At 41.1% G+C, this 25325-nt stretch overlaps 1 protein-coding gene across 2 annotated transcripts in view; it reads left to right on the forward strand.

Annotated features, from left to right (window-relative positions):
• The window catches only part of EGLN1 (egl-9 family hypoxia inducible factor 1), a 40444-nt gene that overhangs the window by 1425 nt on the left and 13694 nt on the right, over positions 1-25325 (forward strand). The gene's annotated exons all lie outside the window — the stretch shown is intronic.

Below are 25325 nucleotides of genomic sequence, written 5' to 3' on the forward strand. Positions count from 1 at the left end.
GAGTGCGGGACCCCCCGTATGTCCCCTGCAGCCCGGGGGCGAGGACGGGGGGGAGCGGAACCGGCGGTTCCCCGGGCAGGGGCGGGTGTGCACGCACGTGTGCGCCTGTCTGCGGGTGTGCGTGCGGGTGCGCACGTCCGGTGGTGCGGGTGTGTGTGTGTGCGGTTGTGTGTGTGCGGGTGCGTCCGGAGCCGCCCCCCGGCCGTGGCGGGACCTTCCGGGCCGGTGTTGTCCGGGGACCGTCTGCGCTTGACCCAGGAGGTGTGAAAGGGCTCGCTTGTCTCTTCGCTCTTCCAGAGCGGGGTGTGTGTGTTGCAAGTCCGGGCTCAGAATGCGGCCTGCCGAGTGCTGGCCTTAAACATGTGGGGAGGAAACCCGCAGTGGTGAACTGTTGTCTCAAAAGCCCGATACATCGCCGGCGACCCTGTCAACCAGGGAGCCCTAGTGCGAGCCCCTGCAGTGTGTACCGCGGCAGCCAGCGGAGCCACCGGCGTGAGGAGCTGAGCGGCTTCGGGCAGAGAGGCTTATTTTTTACTATCATGTAGTCTCTTTTCTGCAAAAAAATCGCAGTCTTTAGATGTATTTTGGGACCAGAGAACTGAATCAGAAGTCTCCCATCGTATTACCCTAACTTGCAGTTCAGTTCACTTCCAGTCACTTAAATAAAGCTCACGCCCTTGGTGAAGGACTAGCAATGAATATTCATCAGCGTCTTAGTTAAATAACAAAAAAGGGGGGGGGGGAAGCCCCTTCACAATTTGCTACCTCTGTTAAAACATAAGGAAGCTAGTGAATTAGTAGGAACCAGCCCGTAGCGGTGGTTGCGCTGTCACAGACAGGCTGTTGTTGCTGCAGCTGCAGAATCTCAGCTGATAGGAAGCTGCGGGAGGGAGGAGGGGAGAAACTGAGAGGCAGAAAACAGCCTTGGATTTGTTTGAGGCACGGGAAACTCCCGTGATAAAGACAAGTGGGTTGGAGTTTTCTCTTTCATTTTTTTCCTTTTTTTTTTTTTTTTTCCTTGTAAAATGTAGTCTTTGCATACCTTTAGTTGAACTCAAACTTTTTAACGGAAATGTAGTCTACACTCCTCCTAGATCTCTGGTACCTTGGACTTTACTAAGCCAACCTGTCTTTGAGACAGTCCTAAATCTCTTCAAGGCCCCAGTGCTTCAAACTGTCACTCTAAAAATACTGGTGGCTTTGCTGGGTTCATTTTATTGCTGTTATGCAGCAATAAGGAATACTGTTTCTGGTTTTATGTGTAGCTGTATGTGAGAGGGCTTTAGAAAAGGACTTTTGGAATTGTAGTCCTGAATCATGCATGTGATTCCTGGACTACTGTCTTACGTTTCTAAGTAGTAAGATACTGATACTTCTGCCAATTGTGAAAGGCAGAAAAATTAGTCTCTTAGTGCTGCACACTTCTGTGGAGCAGCAGCAACACAGTGAGGATTGTTTAGCTCCACTTGTTTTTCTGTCACTGCTGAAATATAAAAACTGTCAGTCACTCTCACAGATACCACCCTGAGTTGAATAAACAGAAGCAGTTGGTGAAAAGAGATGGACGGGTCAGTAGAAGAGTTTGATACGTTGAAATGTGGGGTTTGGATAATGCACCTTTCCTCTGCCATTAATATCACAGTAAGTTGAATTGAAGGGCTGTGATGGGGGAGCAGTCCATCAGTGGTAACTTCCGTACATCTCTGCAGGGCTCCTGGCTGTTTAGAGGGGGGAAAGGGAGATATAAAATAAACAGAACCACCTCTCAGTTATCTGAAATAATTTTTAACTCACGTCTTGCCCTTGCTTTTTCTGAATCAAAGTTTGAATGGTTGCTGCTGGAATCCCAGCATACTTTTTATTCTTGACAGTATAGATGGGTGTACAGTAGAGATACTGTGGTAGTTACAGCAGGTTACTCTCTTCTTTTAGTGCCCTTTGCATGGTGACAACTGCTTTGATGATTTAGTCAGATACAGTCTGATTTCAAATCTTGATGGGTATGTTGGATTTGCATTCACAGCAAAGACTTTTTAAAGGGAACGATCCACGTGCAATGTTTATTCTTACTGGTTTCATTTCAACACAGAGGACCAAAACGCATGGAAATTTAGCACAGGTTGACTGACTGAGCTCTTACAGAGTAATTTTACTACTCCTGTGTGCGTATGTTGCAATACTGTGGTTTGCATAGTTGGTGTGTGGAGAACTTAGGGTACCATTTTACTGAAGGTGCTAAATAAACCAATTTGCAGTGTCACTGGAGATTTGTAATTCCGCAGCATCTGAACCAGCAAAAGAATTCCAGCCCTTGGGGATTCCTGTGTGCTCCCTAAAATACTACCAATGTATGCTAGCTGCCCAAGGTGATGGGTTGGCACAGTATTAAAACACTGCAGTTTGGTATGGCACCTCATGCAGCTGGGGACCTGCTAGAATTGGGCTGTGCTCATAAATGTCAGTGATGTAGCTGTGCTGAGGAGATCTGGGGTGATGACATCTAGGAGTCTTGTTTCCTTAAAAAATCATTTACTGAGAAATCAGATGTGCAGTATTGTAACTGTGAGGAGAAGGGGATTTTGCATTCACAATTCTAGAAGCATATTGTTTTGTTCTTTGTTTTTTAATACTATCTTTAATGTTCTTTTATTAGACCTTCTCCTGGGTTCAGCTTAAACCATGACAGACCTTTAAATAAAAAAAAACAAAAAACCCAAACCACTTGCAGCCGGTTATTTAAAATGTTGTTGGGTTCACTGCAGTGTTGTCTTAGAAAACTGGCTTTGGTTTTGAAGGTTGTGTGAGGGTTGGCATTATGTCACAGGAGTCACAGGAGCTCTTATTGAATCTTTAACCTTTACCAGATCTAGTTCAAGCCCTGTAAACAAGCATATCCTATAAGAGGGAATGAATCATAAGTCCCCTCCACAGTGTGCTGAAATTCCTACCCTCTTTTTATTACTGAGTCTTCAAAAATGTTTTGCTAACTAAATATACTTATAAAATCAGATTTATTCTCTGTTCTTTAATTAGCAGCTGGGTACTTTTACAGAAATGGATTATCGATGAAAGGTTTTAATGATGGTGTTGATCAAGGCTGATTGTTTTTGGTGTTATGGAAAAATAGTTGCAGATAAAATTGTAGAGATGATACCTAGATCATCGTTTAATTCATTTAAGGCTTAACTTGCACACTTGTTGGTGGTGTTGGCATTGAATTTGCCATCACTTCTACAAAGTATCTAGAAGCAGTACATATAAAGGTGATGTATATATACCCTGCATCTCCTAGCCTGTAAAACTATTAGGGAAAAAGTACATTGTTTAAATTGAATCTGTTTTAAACTGATTTCCATTCAATAGGACTCATCTCTTAAGGTAAATGACATGAAATAAGGTAAGAGCTTAAGTCTGAGAAACCTGAGATTTTACATTTGAAAGTCTCTGGGTCTTCTCTAGGCTAACTGGGCTACTTAGAACTAATCTACTTCAACTGGTGTGGTTCTGCTTAGACCTGACTGGTAGATTACTCTCCACCCTGTAAGGTGTCTATGTCACAGTAAATACAAACCAGCCACAGACCTGTGAGGTCTGTGGACAGTACAGCAGCAGGTATAAGAGAATGGCCATTTACTCATCTTGGAAGTCTTGACTTACTGCATTCCTTGCTTTTGTTCTCCTAGTCTTTCTTTCCAGACTCTGCTTCCTTCTTCTCTCTAGCAGATGGTGGCACATACTTGCATACATGAGCTGCAGTGTCTTTTTTCTACTTCCTGTTATTTTCTAGATTTTTCTTCTTCAGTCTCTTCCCAAAATATTATTTTCTTTTTTTTAACTTTCCCTTATCAGTTACCAAACTTGTATGTGCATGTATGTGCATGTCTGTATGTCTTGTCTTAGATAGCCAGTGGAGGTATAAACCTGCTCATCAAAGTCAGGGAATGAAATCCTGAATTTCACCCAGATGAGGTTTTTTTCCTCCTTCCCCACATAGAGGCTGAGAAGGGGTCAAGGGAGGGGGCAGCTTCAAGAGTTTTTTCTAGGTTTCTCTTTCCCCTATTGTGAACCCTGACAGTCATTTAAAACTTCCTATAAATCTGAAATTTGCATCTTTTACTACTGTTGCAGTAATATTGGGACATCCCAGTCATGGGTTCCTAATAATCACTGTATAAATGGACATCTGATCTTATGAACCATTCCTGCTTCTACTCCCATCACACCCAGCACCACCCATCTTCTAACCCTACTCTGTGCCATTTAGCAGTAGGAGATTGAATAGAGGTTTTGAGAGTGCCTGTTACATCCCTTCATGTTTTCCTTCGTTCTCACTTTTTGTAACCAGCCAGAAGACTTGCAGTTCAAATTGCTGCATTTTAATGCTCTCCTGTCTCTACCAATAGGCCAGCGGCACCCACTGCTCAGCCTCCAGTGGCTTAAAATTTTGCTTTGTTAGCTACACATTGTGCAAGCTTGCTTTCCTGCTTTTTCTTGGAATCGTTCAATTACATAATTGCTCATGTCTTACTCGCTCCCTGCCTCCAGTCTCACAATAAACTGACCTGATCGTAAGTACTTTAACTGCTGCTTATAATTCCCTGGATGCTCATCAGTTTGCAGCATGATGCTGTGTGCTAGAGCATCCTGGAGTTTTCTGAAGACCTGAGGTCTCTGAATTCTGACTAGTACGACTGTGCCTCCTTCAGAGTTGATAATGCTCCTTTAGAAAATCTTTTATAGGAGTGAGTGTACTTCTCACACCCTGCTGTTAGCTTTTCTATAAACTGGAAAGAAGAGGTGCTCTACTCCAGCCATCTGTATGCTGGCACTTTCCTACGAACTAGTTGGATTAATGTTACCAAGGAAAGAGAAATGTACCTAAGGAGCAGTAATCAGCTGAAGATGTCAGCAGCCATGTAGTGCTCACTGAGAGGGGGCAGAGGGAACATGGGAGGAGGATAGACTAAATTTGAGCTTTGCAGATGCTGTTTAAAATAGTATACAGGAGACTCAAGCAAGACTTCTGGATGTTCTTTCCACTGTATCTTATTCTGCAAAATACAACCATGAGTGTGTGTGACAATAAGACAAATGAAAATAAGTACTCAGCAAGTGGGCCGTTACTGGAAAGTGATGATGATGGCAAAACATGGTAAAAGGAAGGGGAGCACAGAGACGGGTGCAGGGCTCTGCTGCAGCTTGTGTGAGTCCCACTCTGATCACAGGCCCCAAGAGCTGTGGCTGCGGATATGAGCTGAGGAATGTCTGTAGTGAGTAATCTCCCTTCAGTTTGCTTGTGGCATCCTTAGTTACAGGGATCCATCTGTATCATTCTGGGGGTTTATTTCACTATTGTGCCTTGAATTTATTTCTTGGTAGAAAACTGCCCGATATAATTGGTTCATAATGGATGATTGTACGAGTTGAATTTATCACTAAGTTGTGGGAAGTGTGGTTGGGTCTCTCTGTCTCCCAGTACTCACTTGAGTTGCTTGACCTTGATATAGAATATGACCAATGCTCATCTTTATCAATTCTTTTCCCAACAGTGATGTTTCTGTTGGTGATCTTCTTGACAAGTGTGCTGGCCAGCGAAGGATTGTATGGTGATTCATGGGTACTCAGGAGCCTGCAGTTCTTGTATTCCTGTTGGGGTAGAGCCCTGGCATGTGATGAGCACAGTTTCATTTGTTGTTCTTCATGTACAAGCATTCTGAGTCCCAAATGGAATATATGATCAGAAGGCTGTCTGTTGTCTCTAATACAAATGATCTTTTGGTCAAGAAGCACAGCATCCAGAAAAGACATTTGTTACTGGCTAGTGAAAATGAAAATGTGAACTTTGCTGAGATTGTCAGGTTCTCCTGCCAGGCAAAATGACAAAGATGTGCTAGTTTCTGAGGGGCAACTGTGTGGTGGTTTTAATGTTGAAGTGTGGTAGGAATACAGCATGTCTGAGGATGGAGAGCACTACCTGTGACCGCTGTCTTAGGCTGAAGTTCAGTGAATGCTTTCGGCTGGCGCTGCTGGAGAAGTACTCACTCTTCTCTGCCAGCACAAGTATTTACATGGCCATCCTGTGAACTGGTTTGGGGAACTGATCCATCTGAAAAATAAATTGGCAGAAGAAGTGCTCCTGGTTCAGTGTTCGGATGTTTGTGCTGGCACAGGGGACTGGCAGATGGTGAGACTTTCTTCCAGCAGCAATGTAAATTTATGCCAGCTTAAAGTGTTTGCCAAACTACAGCCTTAGTTTGACACTCAGGGACTGATTATCCTAAAATTTGCCCATGAAAATTCAAACACAGTGTAAGAAATCTTTGCTCGCTTTCTTAACCTTTCTTCATCCTTGCATGTTCAGTGTGAGACTCAGTTCTTGCCATGAGAAATGCAGTCTTCTATCCTCCAAGGATCTTCCTTGTGGCAATTTTATACAGCAGCTTTCCTGATCTACCCACCATGTGATCCCATGTAGCATGGCACAAGGAGAAAAGTATTTTCTACAAAGGAAAACTTACTTTTTTTCCTTAACCCATCTCTGCTAGCTCCCACCCTCCAGCTACTAGCTAGATGTCTTAGGCTTGTTGGTTGTCCCATCCATTATTCTGGAGCTTTATTTAGCACCAAAGACATTCTTCATTTCTCTAGTTCAGGATGAGGCTGGACTGGCATTGCCTGTGATGAACACTCTTCTGCAGCTTGCTTTTGTTTGCTGCTGGCTGCCACTGGTAAGGAAGGTTGCTGCTCAGCCACATCCCCTTGTGCCAGGTCCAGCACTCCTGCTTCTGGGGCTCTGTCTGAAACGGGCAATTTCAGTCTATTTCACTTCTTTGGTTCTGTTCCCTGGTGCATTATGATAGCTCTGTGAAATTCTGTGTTGGTTTCTTGCTTCCTTTTCCCCAGTCATTTTTGATGAGCAGCTGCAGTTAGTTTTTGAGTTGTTGCTGTTCTGGAGATTAGGAACCCTTGGCCTTGTGGTTTGTGTGCATCAGTGATTTCAGTACGCTGTGGGTAATTATTTCATTTTTTCCAGTCAGTGGTATCAAAGATTTTCTAACCATGTTGCTGCTTTGATGTGCTATGCTGTCTCTTCTGTGCAGAATGGGCTTGATTCAACAGTGACCAACAGCCATAGCTGTACAGCATCAGAGGAAGAGCTGTCTTCCCTTGCTGGTGGCCTCTTGGACTGAAAATCCTTGGAAGTGATGTCCTGCCAAGTCATAGGACTGTCTGAGCAGCAGTTCTCAAATCTCTAGTTTGGTTTTTATCAGTAACCTTGACTGGGTGTTTGAGAGATGTTTTCCCTTTTTCTAGATGATGCTTAATTTCTGAATAGGTTCTGCCAGCTATTTCCTGCAAATAAATGAGCAGCGTGTTACTGTCTTTTGTGTTACTTACCTGCTATCACAGTGTTTGTAATTCAGTCCTGGTTATCTGACAGCTTTTGGCTTGAACAGGCTTGGTTGCTATTGGAATTTTGCAGAATGCTGTCTTAGTAGTTGCCTATTGCATTGTCCTGTGAGTGCAAGTATGTATATATGTATGTATGTACCTGTAGGTATGTACATAGTATACTTGCAGCAAGTAATCTACATTTAACCTCATGGGTTAAATGAAGGCTTTCTCCTGCAGCAGAAAGGAAACTTGTTTTATAAAAGGGGAACAGATACTCTGTATAGAGCAGAAATTTCTTCTTGCCTGTCTGGAAACTAAACGGATTTTCATGAAGTTCCTTGGAGAGTTCTTGTACAAAGACAGTGCTTTTTTTCAGTTCAAAATTCAGTGTGGGACTGTTGTGCCTGGGTTGGTTGGATGATTCTTCAGTGGAATGCCTGTGGGGCTCCCTGTCCCTGTGCTGTTGTATTTTGTTTCTTTACAGTAAGGGAGTGACTGTGGACAATCCAAGTACTGTGCATATAAATTTACTCTGGATCTGTCAATACTAGATCTTTAATCACTGGCATGTTTCTTACACTCCACCAAGGAAATAATATTTTGAAAGTGGCATTTTCAGTGAACAAAGCAGTAAAGTTATTTGACTTTGCAGCTACTGTCGAATGAAGTATTTGTTATTTATGATACCATTTTTGTCTTCAGCATTTGTGACTTACTATATAGACCCTTCAAAAGTGGGACTAAAGCCTGGTCTTCGCAGCCTTTTCAAAAAGCCACTTGATGTTCGTTAAGTCCTTGTAAACTTCCAGTTTCTGAAGACTGTTGGTTAACAATGGTTAACAACAGCTCATCAAGCATATTTTCAGTGCAGGCCTGTGCCAGAATTAGCTTGTAAGTGGCAGTTATAAGCTTCAGGTCCAAAGCGAATTCACTCGCTGTTCCAAGGCAGTATCTCTCAAAAATAGAGCAATGCTTTTATGCACGTAACAGCTGCTTGCACTTGAAGACTTACTTGTTCTTTGGTATTTAGCTTAAAACTACTCAAGATTATTTTTGTTAGCATATAATGTTATAAATAGGAATTGGGTAGAAATGTGCTTGCCTGCACATCTGTATGGATGTTGTGTATGAAGATAAGGCAGTTATGTTTATGTTGCATGCATAGTGCTCCAACAAAGAGATATAAAGCAGTTGATGAGGCCTAACAAAATAGACTATTTTATACCTAATTTTACACATTAATTTAGGGTCAGACCAGCTCGGAGCACATAGTTTGACCATGAAGGCATTCCGGACTGTATAAATGATGTATGACTTCGAGGAAATGCTGCTCTGTGGCCCCAGCATGCTGCTCTGAGAGCAGAGTGTGGGACTGCTTTGCCTTGTTGCAGCAAAAACAAGCATTATGTTGAAAATTATACAAAAGTGAACACAGGGAGTTCAGGAAGCTGTTGTCCCTTTTGGTCCTAACAAGGTGGAGGAATTGTTGTGTTGGTTGTCAGATGACTGTGAGAAGTTTTAAAATGCAATAAATGATTGAAGACATGAGGGGCTTATATGTACTTGCCTTTTTGTTTGTTTGTTTTTGGTCTATTTTTTTGTTTTGTTTTAATGTAAAGGTATTTTAAATCTGTTTACTGTGAGAGCTTGTACTGTCGATTCACATCACTGTTTTGTTGATGGCTTGAAATTCGTGGTGAAATAGCAGAGGCTGTAGGTTTCTCTGCTGGGCATGCTCTTGCTGTGGCTTGCTGACCTTCTGATGTGCCATGGTCTGTTACCTTCCTGCTTGTGTAGTTTGTTCAGCAGGCTGCAGCTATATGGTTAGAACAGTCCTAAAGTTACTAGTCAAACTAAACAAAAAAGTTACAATAATAAACTGACCTGACTGTTGTGATAATGTGGAATTCAAATTGCTATAGGTCAGAACCTTGGTCCATACTAATCTGTGGCAGAAATCCTTATATGTTCAAGTTCCCTGCACTGTGACAGAGTCCAGGGATGCGGCACGTGAAAGGTTTCCAAAGCAGTTTATAGATGGTTATTAATATATCATTCTTGCTCTTTGTCCTGTTCAAGCATCTGTTCAAGCAGCTCACCCTCACCATGGACACCAAGCTTCCTCAACAGCTTCTGCTGTATTCAGACAGTGTGTGGTCTGTGCTCGGCTGAAGGCATCGGGTCCTTCCAGTTCCAGCAGTTGCTGCATTGTTGTTCAGGCAGCTGGCACACAGCCTTGTTGCTGTGAGAAAGGAAGCTGTGGCCAGTTGATAAAGGCATCTTAAACTGACTCAGTTTCAGCTGGCATATTGTATGATGCCCAGTGAAATAGACGTTGGCTAATCGTGCTTCTGGCTTAAGCTAATTGTGCTTCTGGCTTAAGCTTATTTGTGTCTCCTTTAGCCCTGATATGACAGAGCATCAGTCAGTCAGTAGCACTCTTCATGATAGTGGATTTGCTTTTTCAGGTCATATGGGGAGAGGCTGAGAGAGCTGGGGCTGTTTATGCTGGAGAGGAGAAGGCATGGGGGGACTGTACCAGTGTGTACAGATACCTGGTGGGGGGAGTCAAGAAGGGGAAGTCAGGCTCTTTTCAGCAGTGTCCAGTGATGAAGCAGTGGGCACCCTGAAATGCAAGAAACACCATTTAAACTTAAGAAGCGCTTTTTCCACTGTGAGGGAAAATGGAGAAGCAGGTTTTCAGTGAGGTTGTGGAGTCTCCATCTTGGAGATCTTTGAAACCCAGTCCCTGGTCACCCAATGTGCTCTGAGCAAGGGGCTGGACTAGATGATGTCCAGAGTTGCCTGCCAACCTCATCCCTCCTATGGAGAAAACAAACTGCAGTTTGGAGTGGAGGAGATACAAAACAAGCCAGTTTTTGTAGTTATCAAAAATACTTGTTTTTCCAGTAATGGTACAGTCAGTAGAAAGTCCTGCTTATTGCATCTCTGAGTCAAGTGACCAGAAGCCTGCCTTCCTACTAGTGGTTGGTTGTTTCTTAAAGCAAGATTGTGGTCAGATATGTAAGTAATAGTTCGAAATAGTCCTGTCTTGGATCTCTCTTGTTCATCCAGGTGGTTGCTTGTACTATAGTCTGTGCTGCTGGCTCTTCACTGTTTTCTCCTGTGTTGCCTGTTTTACAGTTCCTATGTGCATATACCCGTTATGCAGTCCTGTCCTAGGATAGTTTGCTGATTTGAAGCATGTGCACACTTCACAAGGCTGATCTAAACAAAAGTTTAAGAAATTAAAATCAATTATTTATCTACTGGGGGGCTGAGTCATACTTTCTCTCCAAAATTATTTTAAAGTTACATATGATTTAGGGACCTCTTCTATAGCGAAAAGGCAGAGTGCACCAGGGATAGCTATTCTTTCTTTGCTAGACAGAGAGGAAAGTGTCAGAAGAAAACCCACCAAAAGTGCTTTGCTTTAGTATTTCCCATACTTTTTTATTTTATATAGCAAATTCTGTAACAAGCATCAGCACAAGATTATTTTCAGACATTTTAATTTTACTTAAGAAAAATGTCACCTGCTTAACATTAAAAAGCTTCAAAGAAGCATGAGGAGGGAACCTTTGGACAGGTAAGAGTCAAGCTTGTGTTTTGTCAGACTCTTGCATAAATCAAAAGCCTGCAGTTCTCAAGTTTACACTGCTTGCCCCCCCTGTTAATCTTCTAGCCATTTTGTTTCATCTGTATTCCCCACATGTAGTTGCTGCTCTTGCCCACTTTTCTCCTGCCTGTGCTCCCCTGGAGACCTCAGTCTGCAGTAGTGAGCTCCTTTGCAAACCACTTCAGGTTGGGTTGTGGAGGGAGAAATGGGAAGGAGGAGCAGCAACAGGTGCCCCCGCAAGGGTGCAGAGGGTTAGGCTTGACTCTGTTGCTGCTCTCTGCCAGGTATTCGGCAGCTGCAGGCAACCTGTTGATGGGTTCTCCTCTGGAAGTACTGCATTTGAAAGATAAAGAGCTGCCTGCCTCTCCGGAGATGCCAGTTTGACCATCTGTGACCTGTATCTGGTCACAAATTGAAGCCAGATAGAGTTGTGCTCATCTGAAGTGACCTTCTGTATGAACTAGATGCCAGACCATCCCTGAATTGTAGGTTACAAAGCTGTGTTTTTTTGAAAAGTACCCAGTCTGACTGTAAAAACAAAATACAAATAAAAATGCAGTGAAACAAAGTACAAACCAGTTGTAACATGTTCCAGTGCTGGTGACCAGCTTTGCTCAGAACTTAGGCCATTTTTGCACTCTTGATTAATTAGTTTCAGCTTTTATCAAGTTCCCATCTTATGTTTGCTAGACAGTTTTCCTTATCAGTGATCTGTTTCACACAAGTATTTGTCATCTGTTTCAATAATTTGTGTGTATATCAAGCTTTGAAATTTGTATAAACTGATGCTGCTGTATACCATCCACTTTCTGTTAAGTTCAAGAACTGTCTCAATCAGAGGTTGCATCTGGACCGTTGCTTGTGATACACACGGATGCATGGACATAGCTGCCATTAATTTATGTAATCTTGTTTTAAAAGCTGTTTGTACTTTTGGCCTCTGCAATATCCTGTAACAGCGAGTCCTGCAGTTTGATTAGATGGAAAAGGAACTTCCTTTTGTTTAAAACCTACTGCCTGGTGATTTCAGTGTCTCCTAGACTCTGTATTGTGAAAACTAATTTCCTGGTAGCTTCACTTTTCATGGTTTGAAAGTCTGCCATTTGCTTCCATACATTTTTTAGCTGATATTCTTTCTCTCCTAAACTGAAAAATTGTAGTCTTTTTAGTGTCTCTTCAGATGGGTACTGTTCCACATTTCTGGTCATTCCTGCTGCCCTTCTATGCAGCTTTTCTGTTTCTGCTAATCCCTCTTCAAGGTACCAGAAGCACAGTATTTAACGTAGAAGTACATAATGAATTTGTATGCTGGCATAGTGAGGTACTCTGTGTTGCCTTTCCCTGCCTAGTGATTTATGACAGTTGCCTCTGCTGCTCTGCTGAGATAATGGTTTTAGGAGAATGACCTGTACTTAGTGCATTTTTTTTTTTTCTAAGTGGTGCTATCCAGTTCATAAGACATCACTGTATAAGAAGGCGTTTTTTGTTTTCCAGAGGGTATTCCTTTGCACTTAGTCTTTCCTGAATTTCACCTGCTGTTTTGCTGTCCAGGCACTTGGCATTGTTTAACTCTTCTGTGCACTTTTCTGCACCTTTCTGCATCCTAGTCAGGGGTAGGATGGGTTATGCAACATATTTCAGTATTGCATGTAAACACTGATCCTCTGCTGCTCACCCCCTTTTCCCAGGTCACAGAGGAAAAGTACAGGTCCTGTGGAGATCCTGCTGGTAACTCATTTTTCGCTGAAAGTAGATCAGTTTGCTATAGTGAAATTTACTGCAATTTACTATTTTATTGCTCTTTGCTGTGCCCTTTCCAGTACTTTAGAATGCCTTGGAAGTAAGATCTCTGCTTAAAATACTTTACACTTAAACATTTCTAATTTTTGCATTAAAAATAATGCTTTGAGAACATTTTTTTTAATCTCCATTATAGCTTGGAGAAAATGACATGTAGTGACTCCCGAAGGCCTCCTAACGCCTGGCACAGCCTCAAGAACAACACAGGAGTTCCTAGACTGGAGTCCTGACTTTGTCATTTTCCTTAGTCAAAATAGAAAATGGGAGTGGTCTCTCTGTTGAGCCAAAGGCTATGCCAGAATTATATTGTAAGCTATATAGGTAATAAGATAAACGTATTATTTTTGCCTGTTTAGTCCTATATCTTTATAAAGAACCTTGTAAACATGGAAAATAATTTTCCTCTGCAGAACAAGAAATGTAGATTAAGATACTGTCAACTAGCTTTAAGTTTAGTTTTCTCATACAGCAACATGACTGTTGCGGGGGTGTTGTTTCTGACTTAGCCTTTTACTCTTTCTGTACTCACATCCTGCTACTTGGAAGGTACACACCCATTGAAAGACAAAGCAAGTAACAAATGATCCTTCCTCGCCATTGAGGCTTCGGCTTCTGCTGTTCAACTAGTAATGGCTCCATAGTAAAGCCCCAGAGAAAACTGCCTTTGAAATTGTTTTTCCTTCCCCACCCCCATTTGGGTACAGCTTCCTAGAGGGGGGTGATGGAAATCTTCAGGGGCTCAGTGGGGAACAGAATTTGCCAATGAGGGGAAGATGGAGTCCCTTTGAGATTTCTCCCTCTGAAAAATCTTACACATTTTTTCATCGTCAAGGCCTTCATTTGGCAGTAAGGGTTATCTTGGCTTGGGAAGCCTTAATTAATGGTGCCTTTACAGAGGAAGTTTTCTGGAATACCTTTCAGTCATCTTGTTGGTAGCTGCATAGCACTGCTTGTATTGATCCTGGAAATAAAATATATTATGGCCTTTTTACCGGCACTTTAGGGTTTGTGTGTGTGCCAGGCTGGAGCACCAGTCAATACACTAGAGAGCAGAGCTGCCATTCAGAGACATAGAGATGGTTAGCTTCTTGCAAGGCCGCTCCATGTGAATATTTTATCTGGGAGACAGATGATGTGAGCAGCCTTCTGCACCCAGTGGGCGGATATGAGCAGGATGGTGCTGTGCTGTGCATAGAGCGGTGCCTTTTTTCTTTTCAGTGGCAGTTCTGTGTGCTGAGAGTAGCCTCCGCTGTCTGAGATGTTTTGTAGTGCGGTTGATTAAGGGACCGGAGGACACAGAAAAGCAATTATAGCTGAGGCCTGATGGGGTATCTTAGTCATTAGTGCTTGCAGCTTGATTTCATGGGGTTAGCAGCAGGGCAGTCACAATTAAAGCCCATGCTGTGGAACTTGTTCCCTTCATTATCACAGCACATGGTTGGCAGGCACCTCTGCCGTCCGCTGGTCCTTACCTGCACCTCCTTTTCCCTGCTCTTCTTCAGCCCTTCTCTGGCTTCAGAATCGGTTTTCCTCTTCAGCTGCACATCTCAAACTGTAATATCCTTAGTGTAAAGATACAGGGCTATCTACTATATGTAGTAGAAGTTAGTAAATCAGTTGACTGCCCACGGTTAAATTCCTGATATGCTGTCTCCTATTCAGAAACTATTATCCACTGTTAGTATACAATAATAGGCACATGTTTTAGAAGATCTGTCATTTATTTTGGTAACGATGTAGAAATTTAGTTTTAGAATATGTCTATGGCTGAAAAATATATTTCTGCCAGCCCTGGAATCTGAGGTGATTGCCTGCTGTTGATTTTTTTTTTTTTTTTTTTTTGTAATAGAAATCTGGAATCTCATATTTTGCAGAATTTATTGTTCTTCCACTTGTTCCTTCGTTCTCATGGTACTCAGCATTATTTTCCGCCTTTGGTAATGCAAGACTTTTGTCAGTGCTGTTACTCCTTTTGGTGTCTGCTTCTTCATCTTCCTTTTGTTTCATTATACATCATCCGTCTATCAGTAATTTCCACTGCTGTTGTTTAAGATGATGATGAGTTCCTATCCTTAAGTTGTTTCAGGGAATTTGCAGACTAAGGCACACAGGTTCAGTTTTTCATCCATTGTTTCCCCCCTCCCCCTTTATTTTGTCACAGCTTAGAGCTGGCACCAGGCTTTGAAAAATGAAACTTTGAAAAATAAATCTCCACAGATCTCCCATGTAGGTTCTTTAAGTATGTCCTGTGGAACACTCCTTATGGTCTGATGTGACTCCTCTGATCTATGCTGCTATTGCTAATCCCTGCAGTCTCTCTCCAGTGAGTATGATAGATTGTAAAGCCTTAAATGTCCATTGGTTTACCAGAAAAGTTCCTGCTGACTGGATTTTTGAGGACATACAGGAAAATTTTTCTACAGGAACATGAGAGAATGAGGTGTGCGTGTCCTGTCTTGAAATACATAATTTCTGGGTGGGGTGTGGAACAGTGTGCTTCCTTTTGTCACTAAATGCAGTGCTTTTATGAAGGTTTAAGAGTATGTAATCACTAGCTGCATGCTCTCAGCTGGTGTTAGGATTTCTGACTTTCTCTGTGAGCATCTGTGGAGAGGTCCTGGTTCTGTGCTCTTCTGAATGCCTTGAAAGAGGTAAAAAAAATTCAGTGAAACATCATTTCAGCGAGATTTCCTTCTTGTTCCCATCTGGTTTTGTACACTCTGGCTTTTTATGCTTACCTTATTGCTTTGTGTGAAGTTTGGGTTATGCCTCCTTCTGATTTCTAGTGGTAAATTTGGAGTTTGAGGTTGGTATCCTACTTCTAACCAAGATAGTGAGTTACAGACAGTCATGGTAATGTTGATTGACAGGACCCTTTGCAGATTGCATCAACAGGTTTTTTAGTAGTTCACAGAAAAGGGGCTGTCTCTGGAGATGCCTACTTGCCTTCTAGGAAAGGTGAATAAATGTGATGAATATATAAAATATGATTTTTATCATTGAAATAGTAGCAAGAAGGAAAGTAGGTAATTTTTTTGCCTGGATTTGTTGTTTTTGTAGCAGTTTCCTAATGCCAAGTATAAATGGACTTGGAGCAAACCAGATGGGGTTCCTTTAATCAATTGATAGCTTGTAATGCAGCATGCTTTATTTTTCCCAAGGCATGAGGCTGATGTGTTTTTCCATCACGCTGGTCTCTTGGGGCATAAGTGGTTGTGACCTATGGGGAGAGTGGGAAAAGGCTTGTTGGAGTAGCACCAGGGAGCTCTGCTCTCTGCAGTAGCTCCTAACCTAAAGATGATCTTGTTGCTGCCTTGAGTTTAAATCTGTAGAGCTGGGTGAGGACAGGCAGTTTCCTCAGGTGTTTGTCACAGCTTGGAGTCAGTGTTGGGTACATTCAGATCCTTCTCATGCTCACATGGCCATGTACTCCTAGAGCAAATACATAACATTCCTGAGCCGCCCTCCTCCAGGAGTTTCACCAAGCAGCACAGCTGAATGCCTCTTTAACCTGAAATAACGTGGCTGGTTGTGCTGGGACATTCATAGGAGTGGGTTTTGGAATCACTTCCCTAACTTGCATGCCAACGTCAGCAGTCCTGCTCCTGGTGTTTTTATAGTCCTCCTTTAGCTGTGCATGGCCACTGCTGTTCCTCAAGGCTTTCCCCAAGTACTGGTGGGAGTCCAGCCCAGCTGCAACACCAGTAGATTTGTATAATGCCTGTTTACATTTGAACTTGGATACATTGGGTGATCTGGTTAAAACCAAAAAAACCCCAAGTGTTGTTTATGCCATCTGAGAGAGAGGCCTTATTACAGTGTGATAGTGGGATTGTAAAGAAGGGCTTGGATGGAGGCAGTTTGTGTGAAAGCCCATAAAAAGCAGCATGGGCAGAGTCAGCATTTCTTGGATTTAAATTGTAGGTGACTTGAAAGTGTATCACAGGCTGTTTGTTGCTATTTGGCTTTAAACCTTACTCAGACTTTTGTGCAGTGTTAATATAAATTAAAGCAGCCCATTGTCTATTAGCATTTCAGTGCATAGTTATTTGCTTTCTTAATTTATAAATATTTTCAAAGAACTGTCTGGACTCTTAATAGTAGGAGTGAATGCTGTGGTGTATGGTGTCAGGTTTGGAATGCTGTGGGCATGCTGAATCATGTGTGCCCCCTTGCAAATACCATTAAAAAATATCTTAAAAGTAATTTTCCTCAACATACTGTTTATAGCAGTAAATCCATCTGTGGTTAAAATCTGAGACCTTGACTTGGGCACTTCAGTAAATGTTTGTGTAGATACATTAACCTTAAGATATCTACAGTACACAAGTACCTTCAAATATCTGGCTAACCATAGTACTAAACATGCCATCTTATTACTATGCAGTGGCACATAATTCAAGTTTATATAAATATCTCTGTCTTGTAAGCTACATTTCAGTTACATGGTTATTTTGCTCCATAAAACAGAAAGAAAATTACAGTTTTAAGAAATAAATGAAATAACTAAAATCAGTTCTTTTTACACGCACACATCTCCTAGTATTCACTTAGTTTCTTATCTTCTATAGGGAAAAAGTTCCAGGCTTCTCAGTATGTATAGTTTTGGGGGGAGAATGGTAGTGATGATGAATGATATTTTTTAAATGGCAAATCTCTCAGCCATTTCATAGATACTACAGTGAGGTTTCATTTAAAAATAAACCAAAAACCAGTCACCCCCTTGCCCACCCTTAATACTTAAGCTTCCTTCCTCCTTAGCTTCTCCTGGTATTGAGAATAATAAGAAGTCTCCAGCTGTGAAGTTTGGGCTGGTGTGCATGCTTTATTTTTAATGTAATGCTAGTTCAGTTTATCCAGTAGATCTTGCACAATTAAACAAATCCACTGTTTGTGTATAATCCATCAGTGTGCCTGTTAATGTCATGTGGTTGGCTCTGGAAATCTGGTGTGCACAAACTACTGTTAGAATGTATTTTAACTGATGTAGCTGAATGAGACTTCTTACTATATTAGTGCACTGTTGTAATTTGGTTTAGTGTTGTGTTATTTTTAGTTCTTAAAGATACTGCTTCTCTGTTTTCTTTCCGACTGGTTAGTGATGAACCTAGTAAGTTGACTGGTCTCACGCGAGAGCAGAACGTTCTGCACCAGCTAAGGGGAAAAGAAAGTTTGAAAGTACTTATTTTCTAAGTGGTATTATTCATTTCAAAGCATTTATGGTGTTAAATTAAAAACAGACTCTTAAAATTTGTGTTGATTGACTTACTTCTCTGTCAGATTCTTATACATTGCCAGAACACAAGTCTGCTTCTCTTGGAGGGAACAGGGAGTTATCCATGGAGGCCAGCCAATTCTGCAAACACATTTTTCTTTATTCAACAGTTGTTTGAATCTGAAACGTATTGGTCAACTTCGTCATAATTTAGACAGATTTAGGTTGACACAAAGTATGCTTTAAATCCTTCCCAGCTGTGAAGTCAGGTGTTGTATTTGCTCCTAGGCTTTTAAGAGAGAGAACTTTCTGCCCCTGGTGATAGTGCTTTTCGTCTGCCTTCTTTGGGAAGCCTCCGTTAGGTATCTCTGTGGGATTTTTTTTTTTTTTTTTTTTTTTTGTTCTAGGTTATTGACTCTTTTTTTTAAGTTTGTAGTAGACTTTGATATTGAAACCATCAGAAAATGTCATGTTGAAACTTAGGAGGAGCTATTAGTGCTTTGAAACACTAACATAGCTTGGAAGTGCTCATACTTTTCTGTTAGGGGAATGCAGGTGGTTCAGGCTTGGAAGACATTGCTTATATTCAGAGATGTGTTAGATAGACTTTACCTTTTCCTAATATGCTGTTTAAGTCAATGCACAGCTCTCTATACATTTTTTTTTTTTTTTTTAGATTTGAACCCGGATTTATTTTCCTAATAAGCAGTTATGTTAATGGAAGCTAGGCCTTCATAAGATTGAAGGCCTTTGGGTGTTTGCACTGGTTTCACTGATTCAGTTTTAAACCAGCACCTTTAAGCTAGCACAGTTTTGAGAATAAGCTTGTCGTACCTAATTTGGCTAGCAGCCTGGAAAATGCAGGTGTGTTAACTATTAAAGAAGAAACAATCTTCATTATTCCCCCTGTAGCTTGTAAGCTGACTTGGTGGTCTCTTTGCCTTTGGAGATTTGAGTCTTGTAACTTTACAAGCTCAGATGCAGGAAAGCAGGGCGAACCTCATTAAGTGTTGCTCTCTCAGTTTAGTAGCAGTGAGAGCTGCAGGACTTAAGGTGGGAATTAGGAAGTGTGGTTTTAGGTCTTCCTGTTATGTCTGTCTATAGCTCTGGTTTCAGTCACTGAAACCAGGTCACCTGTTGTGTTTCTGTGATTGCCCTGGTTTCCTTAGCCTCATTGCAGGAGACGTACCTTTTGTCCCTGCTCTGAGAATTGCCACGATCTCCCCTTGGTTAATGGCTCCTACTTGATAGTTTCATGGGGACTTCTCCATCTTACATAAGTTTTTTATTTATTAGATGTATTTATCAAAGTGTGCGCACATCTCACATTTAGTCATTTCCTGAATATCAGACTTGAGCAATTGGAGTTCTGAGTTTTTCCTTGTGCTATTTGGAAGGATTAATGAATTATCCAAACCCACATTCATATTTCTTCAGAAATTCAAGAGCTCATGAACATTTCTTAGAGCCTATGTGCATGCATGAATGAAAGGACTGATATTTGGAAATCAGCTTTGTGTGATGTTGCTGTTGAGCACAGTTAAAATTGAACAGTAAAGGGGGAGTATCAGACTTGAAAAATACCTGAGCTTGTTTGCTGAGTGGCAGCCTGGTTACACTCAAGGTGTTTGGATCCAAATTCTGTGTGGATCTTGTAGCCCTGGAATGTTGGGCTCACCACAGCCACTGAAATAACATGTCTTCCAATTTGTGTTAGTTATTAGGATTTGTGAAGGGAATGTTGTAAGCAGGGGCATGCCATGTGAAACTGAACTGAACACAAGAGTAAAGTAGTGACCTAATTTGAAGTTAAAGAACCTGCTGCCTAGCTGCTGTCTTGACAAAGCTGATTGGCAAGTTAGAAGTAAGCAATGTAGTAGAAATTGTTGCGCCAAACTTTTGATGGAATGTTATGTTGCTTGATTTTTGTAAGCATATGAAATGTTCTATCAAAGCAAGCAGAAATCTTGCATTGGCTGTTGCACTGAAAGGCTGGGAAGGAGTGATAGGTCAGGTTCTTAGTTACTGAACTCCCTAGAAGGTCATGGAAGATACAATCTATGTACATAGCTGTGTGCTGTTTCTATTTATAGTGTAAGCAGCTATGTCATCTCTCAGTTTTTCCTCTCTCCCTTCCTATCTGAGTTAATTTTTCGTCTCTATTCTCAGTTTGTCTTCTCTTTGCCAGCTCAAGAGCTGGCAGCTTTTCCAAGCCTGCATTCCTGTTAGAACTTCTGTTGCTACCTTCAGCAGCCGCAGCAGAGGGGTGACTTACACTTGTTGTCCTTGCCTCCAGTTGTTTTTTCCTAGAAGAGCAGCTTGTGCTTGCCAGAAGATGAGCTAGATAGCTGGTATGTGAACTAGTGAGGGGTTTTTGTTTGGTGTTTTTTTGGTTTTTGTTTGGTGGTTTTTTGTTGTTTTGTGGTGGGTTTTTTTGGGTGTTTGGTGGGGTTTTTTTTTGGTGGTGGCTTTTTTTTTGTTTTTTTGGGGTTTTTTTTTTTGGTGGGTTTTTTTTTGGGGGGTGTTTGGTGGGGCTTTTTTGTTTGTCTGGATTTTTTGTTTTGTTTGTTTTGGGGTTTTTTTTGCTCTGCACCTAGGTGTTTACCATAACTACGGAGAAAGATGGAGCAGAAAATACCTCGTAACTGCTTTGCCTAGTAGACTAGTTGAGTGGCTGTAGTGGTAACTTAGGAGAGAGGGCTTAAGATAATTTTTCAAAGCTGCTGCAATGTGTCAATCTCTGTTAGTTTCTAACTCAAATTTTCAGATTCCCATTCTCTCTTGGAGACTTGTTATCTACTGCATTGTTTAATTTATAAGCCCATCGGTAGTAGTTTGCTTTCTTCTTGCAGATTCTTCAGTTGACGATGCTTGCAAGGCATGGATTTTTAATGAGGGAATCTTTGCAGGGGATGATAAGTCTCTCCAGCTTTTCTAGTTTCACAGTGTTGACTTGTGTGAAAACGTAGTTCTCCAGACTTGCTTACTGGATCGTGGAGGATATCGGCATAAAACTTTACTCAGATGAAAACTAGTGTGGAAATACTTGGATTAGCTGTGTCCCAGAAAGTTTATTTTACCCCTTTCAGCTTTCTCTGTTTTGGGTAAGCCTGACAGGAATTTCTCCCCATTGATATTTTCTTTCTGTTGCAAGTGTCTGTCTCTGAAGAATTTGCAGGAGAAAAGTCATGAATTCAAGTCACGTTGTGCCACATTGGCATGTTTAAATCAGTAATCTTGGTGCTCCTCGCACAAGGTAGTACCAATACCACCTTCCTTCAATTTGACTGTTGTTTTGTACACCTTGTGAAAATCTTAGACTGTTATATCCTTAAGCTGCAATGTATTTTGTCAGGACTGTTGTTTGTCCCAGATGAATGAATTCTTGAACTAGAAATACATCACAGAGCGAGCAAACAGGGACAGGTCAGAGTTTTCTTTTTGTTTTATTTGGTTCTTCATTCCAGTGGTGCGTGGGGTTTGGGTTTTTTTTTTTTTTGTTCTTTGAATAGCCTGTCAGATGACCCATGCCAAGGATTTCCAGTGAAGTCTTTGTGAAAGCATCTGATAAATTTTGGTAGGAAGTCATTGGTCTTGCATTTAGACATCTTGCTTTGCTCAATGAGATTTGCAGTTCCTTCAGCAAACGGCAAAAGTGACATCTCCTTGACTGATGCAGCTTTCTTTAATCTGAGCAAAACAATAGTTATTTTACATTAATAAATTAATAACGACAAAATACATGTCCTCTCTCCATTTTGTTTGTGATTTGGGATATTTTTCCCCTTTGAGGAATTTTAAGTTGTTGTATAACTGGTATTTTCCCCTCTTTCCTAAGAGTTTCCTATTATTGCTTCCCTCTTTTTAAGGAACAATACCTAGACTTGCAGGTGTCCAGGTGTGAGAGGAATGGATAGAGAAAAAAGCTTCAGTCTCTTTACCTGCAAGTCTTACTTCTTTACATATATGTGTGGGCGAAGCTGTCAAACTTCTCTGGTTGAGGCTACTCCCACATGAAATCAGGATGTGTTGCACCTCCCAGGGTTTATGTCTTAGCTGATGCCTCTTTACATAGTAAACAAAATTGTATGTGAGTGGATTGTTCCCTCTGATGTTACCTTTGTGCATTTAATGGTAAATTAGAGTTACGGCTGACACGCTAAGGATGCTGATGTTTAGCAAAAAAACTGGTTTCAATTAGTTCTTCTGTTAATAACTTAATGTACTCATTTGGGCTGATGGCCTAAAGTTAATTTTCTAGAGTTAAACGTTTGCAAGTAGAATGTCTGTATGTGAAAGAGCAATCGGCAGCTTCTTAAGTGTGTGAATACTTGGATTTGATAGGATTGGGTGGATTGCAGAGTGGGGAGAGCTCTTTCATGCTTTCTTGATTACTCATGAATTCCAGAGGGTATCTTAGGACAGCGCTCATGTGCTAGGCATGAGTACTCAGACGAACAGAGAGTGTTCTTGGGTTAAAGAATGTTAGTATTAAGAGTGTTTGCAAAGGAATCCACTGGGTGAACAAATCCAGTATGTGACTTAAATGTATTCTTTGCAGAAATTTAAAGATTACTGATTACTTAAAAATTGTAATGCCCAAGAAGCATAAAAAGGGAAAGCTCCTTATCTCTTACGAAAATGCAAGTTATGCATTGAGTTCAATTCATCAGTTACTTTTATGGCAGAACTGATGAGACAGGTAGCTCTTTGTTTTGGAGAGCTAACAACTTAATCATTCCCGGTCTAAAATACTAAGGAATCTTGGACATTCTGGTCTGAAATGCCTGGCTCTCTCCACTGCCATTACCAGTGTTTAAGCAAACAAACAACAAAAAAGCAGCAACCCTCAAATTTTTCTCTCCGATTGCATACATGTATTTGCTCCCTTACTCATCCTGTAAAATGTTAAAACAGCAGTAACAAAAGCACATGACTTCATACACTTTTTTGTCCTTTCCATGTTGGTAATCTCACAATGCATGACAGTTTGACACAAACTGACTTCATGTTCTTTCACAAAGCAATATATTTCCCATGTCCTGTAAATTACGACTTTCCTTATCATAGTTCACCCGGGGAAAGGGAATGGTCACACTGACTGGCAAAAGCAATGCATGTTATGCTACACCAGCCACTTTGCAAGTTTGTTTGCTTTCCAATTTGCAGCTAAAGGCTGAGTCATTCTTACTGTTATAACAAATACATATTAGATAAGTTATCGCAGCAGAACTGTTTCTCGTCCCGTGGAGTAGATGATAGCAGAAGTTTCAGTCAAGTCTAAAGTCAAAAACAAGGGCTTTTTTAAAGCATTGCCAGTATTTCAGACTCAAATGATTGTATGAAATGCTTCTGACATTGAGTATGGCTGCTCTTTATATGAAATTGATGATAACTGGTGTTTCCCCAGACCTCCCAAAAAATGGTGCTGGTGCTCTTTCTCTTTAGCAGTGTTGATGTTAAGGATTCTTTTCTTGATTTCCCTTCAGCAAAGACAGCAAGTACCCATTTCAGTACCTTATAAATGAAACTCTGGAAATAGGATGCAAATTTATGCTTCTCTAACTGCAAAATTATTTTTTTGAGCAACAGACAAACAAGTGTGCCCTTGGTGGGGGGGGGAAAGCCCAACCCAGCAGTCCTGTGTTAGCCAGAGAGACCTGAGAGCTGCCCTACACTTTGAACACATTTTGTTTAGCTCAGTGACAGATCTTTCATATCTGAGGCTAACTCCTCGTGATTTCAGTGAGGATTTTTGTTGCTCTAGCTACACGGTCTCAATGTTTTCCTCATTCTGAATGAGTTTTAGTAGCTGTTTCATGCAGAAGTTGAGCAACAGTTAACGTCAGGATTTAATTTATGTGATACTTCTCATCAAAATCCCTTTCATTAAAACTTTCCAGTCTTTAGGAATGCTGTTACAGGATTGGATATGGATCTGCTTTCAGCACTTTTCTTGCTCCATGAGAGCTTGATAGGGTTTATGTGGTGTATGGGACTTTTTTCAAGAGGGTTGGTTTTTCAATGGAAACCAAGTATCTTCCTCTTCCAGGCCAGCTTTGCTTTTGTTCCTTTTTTTTCTCTATGAGAAAGGAAATTACAGAACCCGTATTACATTATTTGGTATCTTTAACTCGCTGTTTTGATTTTTGTGGGTTTATCTTCCTGCAGCAAAAGTGATAAGTAATGACTTTGCCAAATATTAGGTCACATAGCTTGATACATGTAATATGTTTACATAATGTGAGACCTATAATGATGACTATGCTATGATTACAGTAAAGAGATTGAGAAGTACCTAATCTCCAAATTGCAAGTATATTTGAACTTTATAGTTTTGAGTACTTTTCATGCAGTGTACTCATTTATATTTCGTGTAAATGAAGATTGGCTCAATTTTTAGAGTGTTTTTAATAACTGCAGTGCAGTTATTTGGCAGGTAATGCATTCTGATTTCTGCTTAGGGTTTACCAAAAAATTGCTTCTTCTCTTAATAGAATATGTGGAAATAGTGATTCTAAGCTGTTCGCTGCTATAGCAAAATCCACTCTGCTTGTGTGCAACATACAAATATTTTGCTGATTGAACTGCAGGTACTTGAAACTATTCCCCACCCTGCTCAAAGCCCAGTTTCTTCCAAGTAATGCAAACTGTGGAAAGCTTCATTTGTTAGCACTTAGAGGGGGTAAACTTAAAATTATCAATAGAAAGCAAAAAATGCACTGAAACAGTTGATCCGAAATACTTTTAAACTGATGGGTTATATTTTCACAGTACACACTATATTGGGAAAAAATATTTTTGAATGAATAATATTTCTGTGTATTTATTTGGGGGGTGTGTTTGTTTGAATTTTACTTGAGAGGTGAAAGAGTTTGCAATCCAGAGGTCCAGGGCTAAACTGAGACAGGAATGATTGTGTTTAAAAGGCTGTTGTTGCTGCAGTCATCTGAGCACTGCCAGTGGCAGTGGATGACTTGGCCTGGAAAACTTTGATCTCTTTCAAAAAGCTGAAATGATTCCTGTTTCCAGCAAATGCATAAAGATACGGGGATGTGCCGTACAACAAACAGGCCATGTGAATTAATAGCTAATCAAGCTCATCAGGCCACCCGTTAGCATGGCCGGTTTGTGTCACACGCACATCCGCATGTCTGAAGACTCAGAAACCAAATCACCTTCTCGAGGTCTTTCAAGTCAGCTGGGCTAAGTGCAGCATGGGAAGTTAAATGTATTACTGTACTGGGAATCGTTTGATGTCAGAAGGTTATTGCAGATTACTGTTCGGTGTCTGTT

This window comes from Lathamus discolor, chromosome 5, assembly GCF_037157495.1.
Source record: "Lathamus discolor isolate bLatDis1 chromosome 5, bLatDis1.hap1, whole genome shotgun sequence".
NCBI classification, from domain to species: Eukaryota; Metazoa; Chordata; class Aves; order Psittaciformes; family Psittacidae; genus Lathamus; species Lathamus discolor.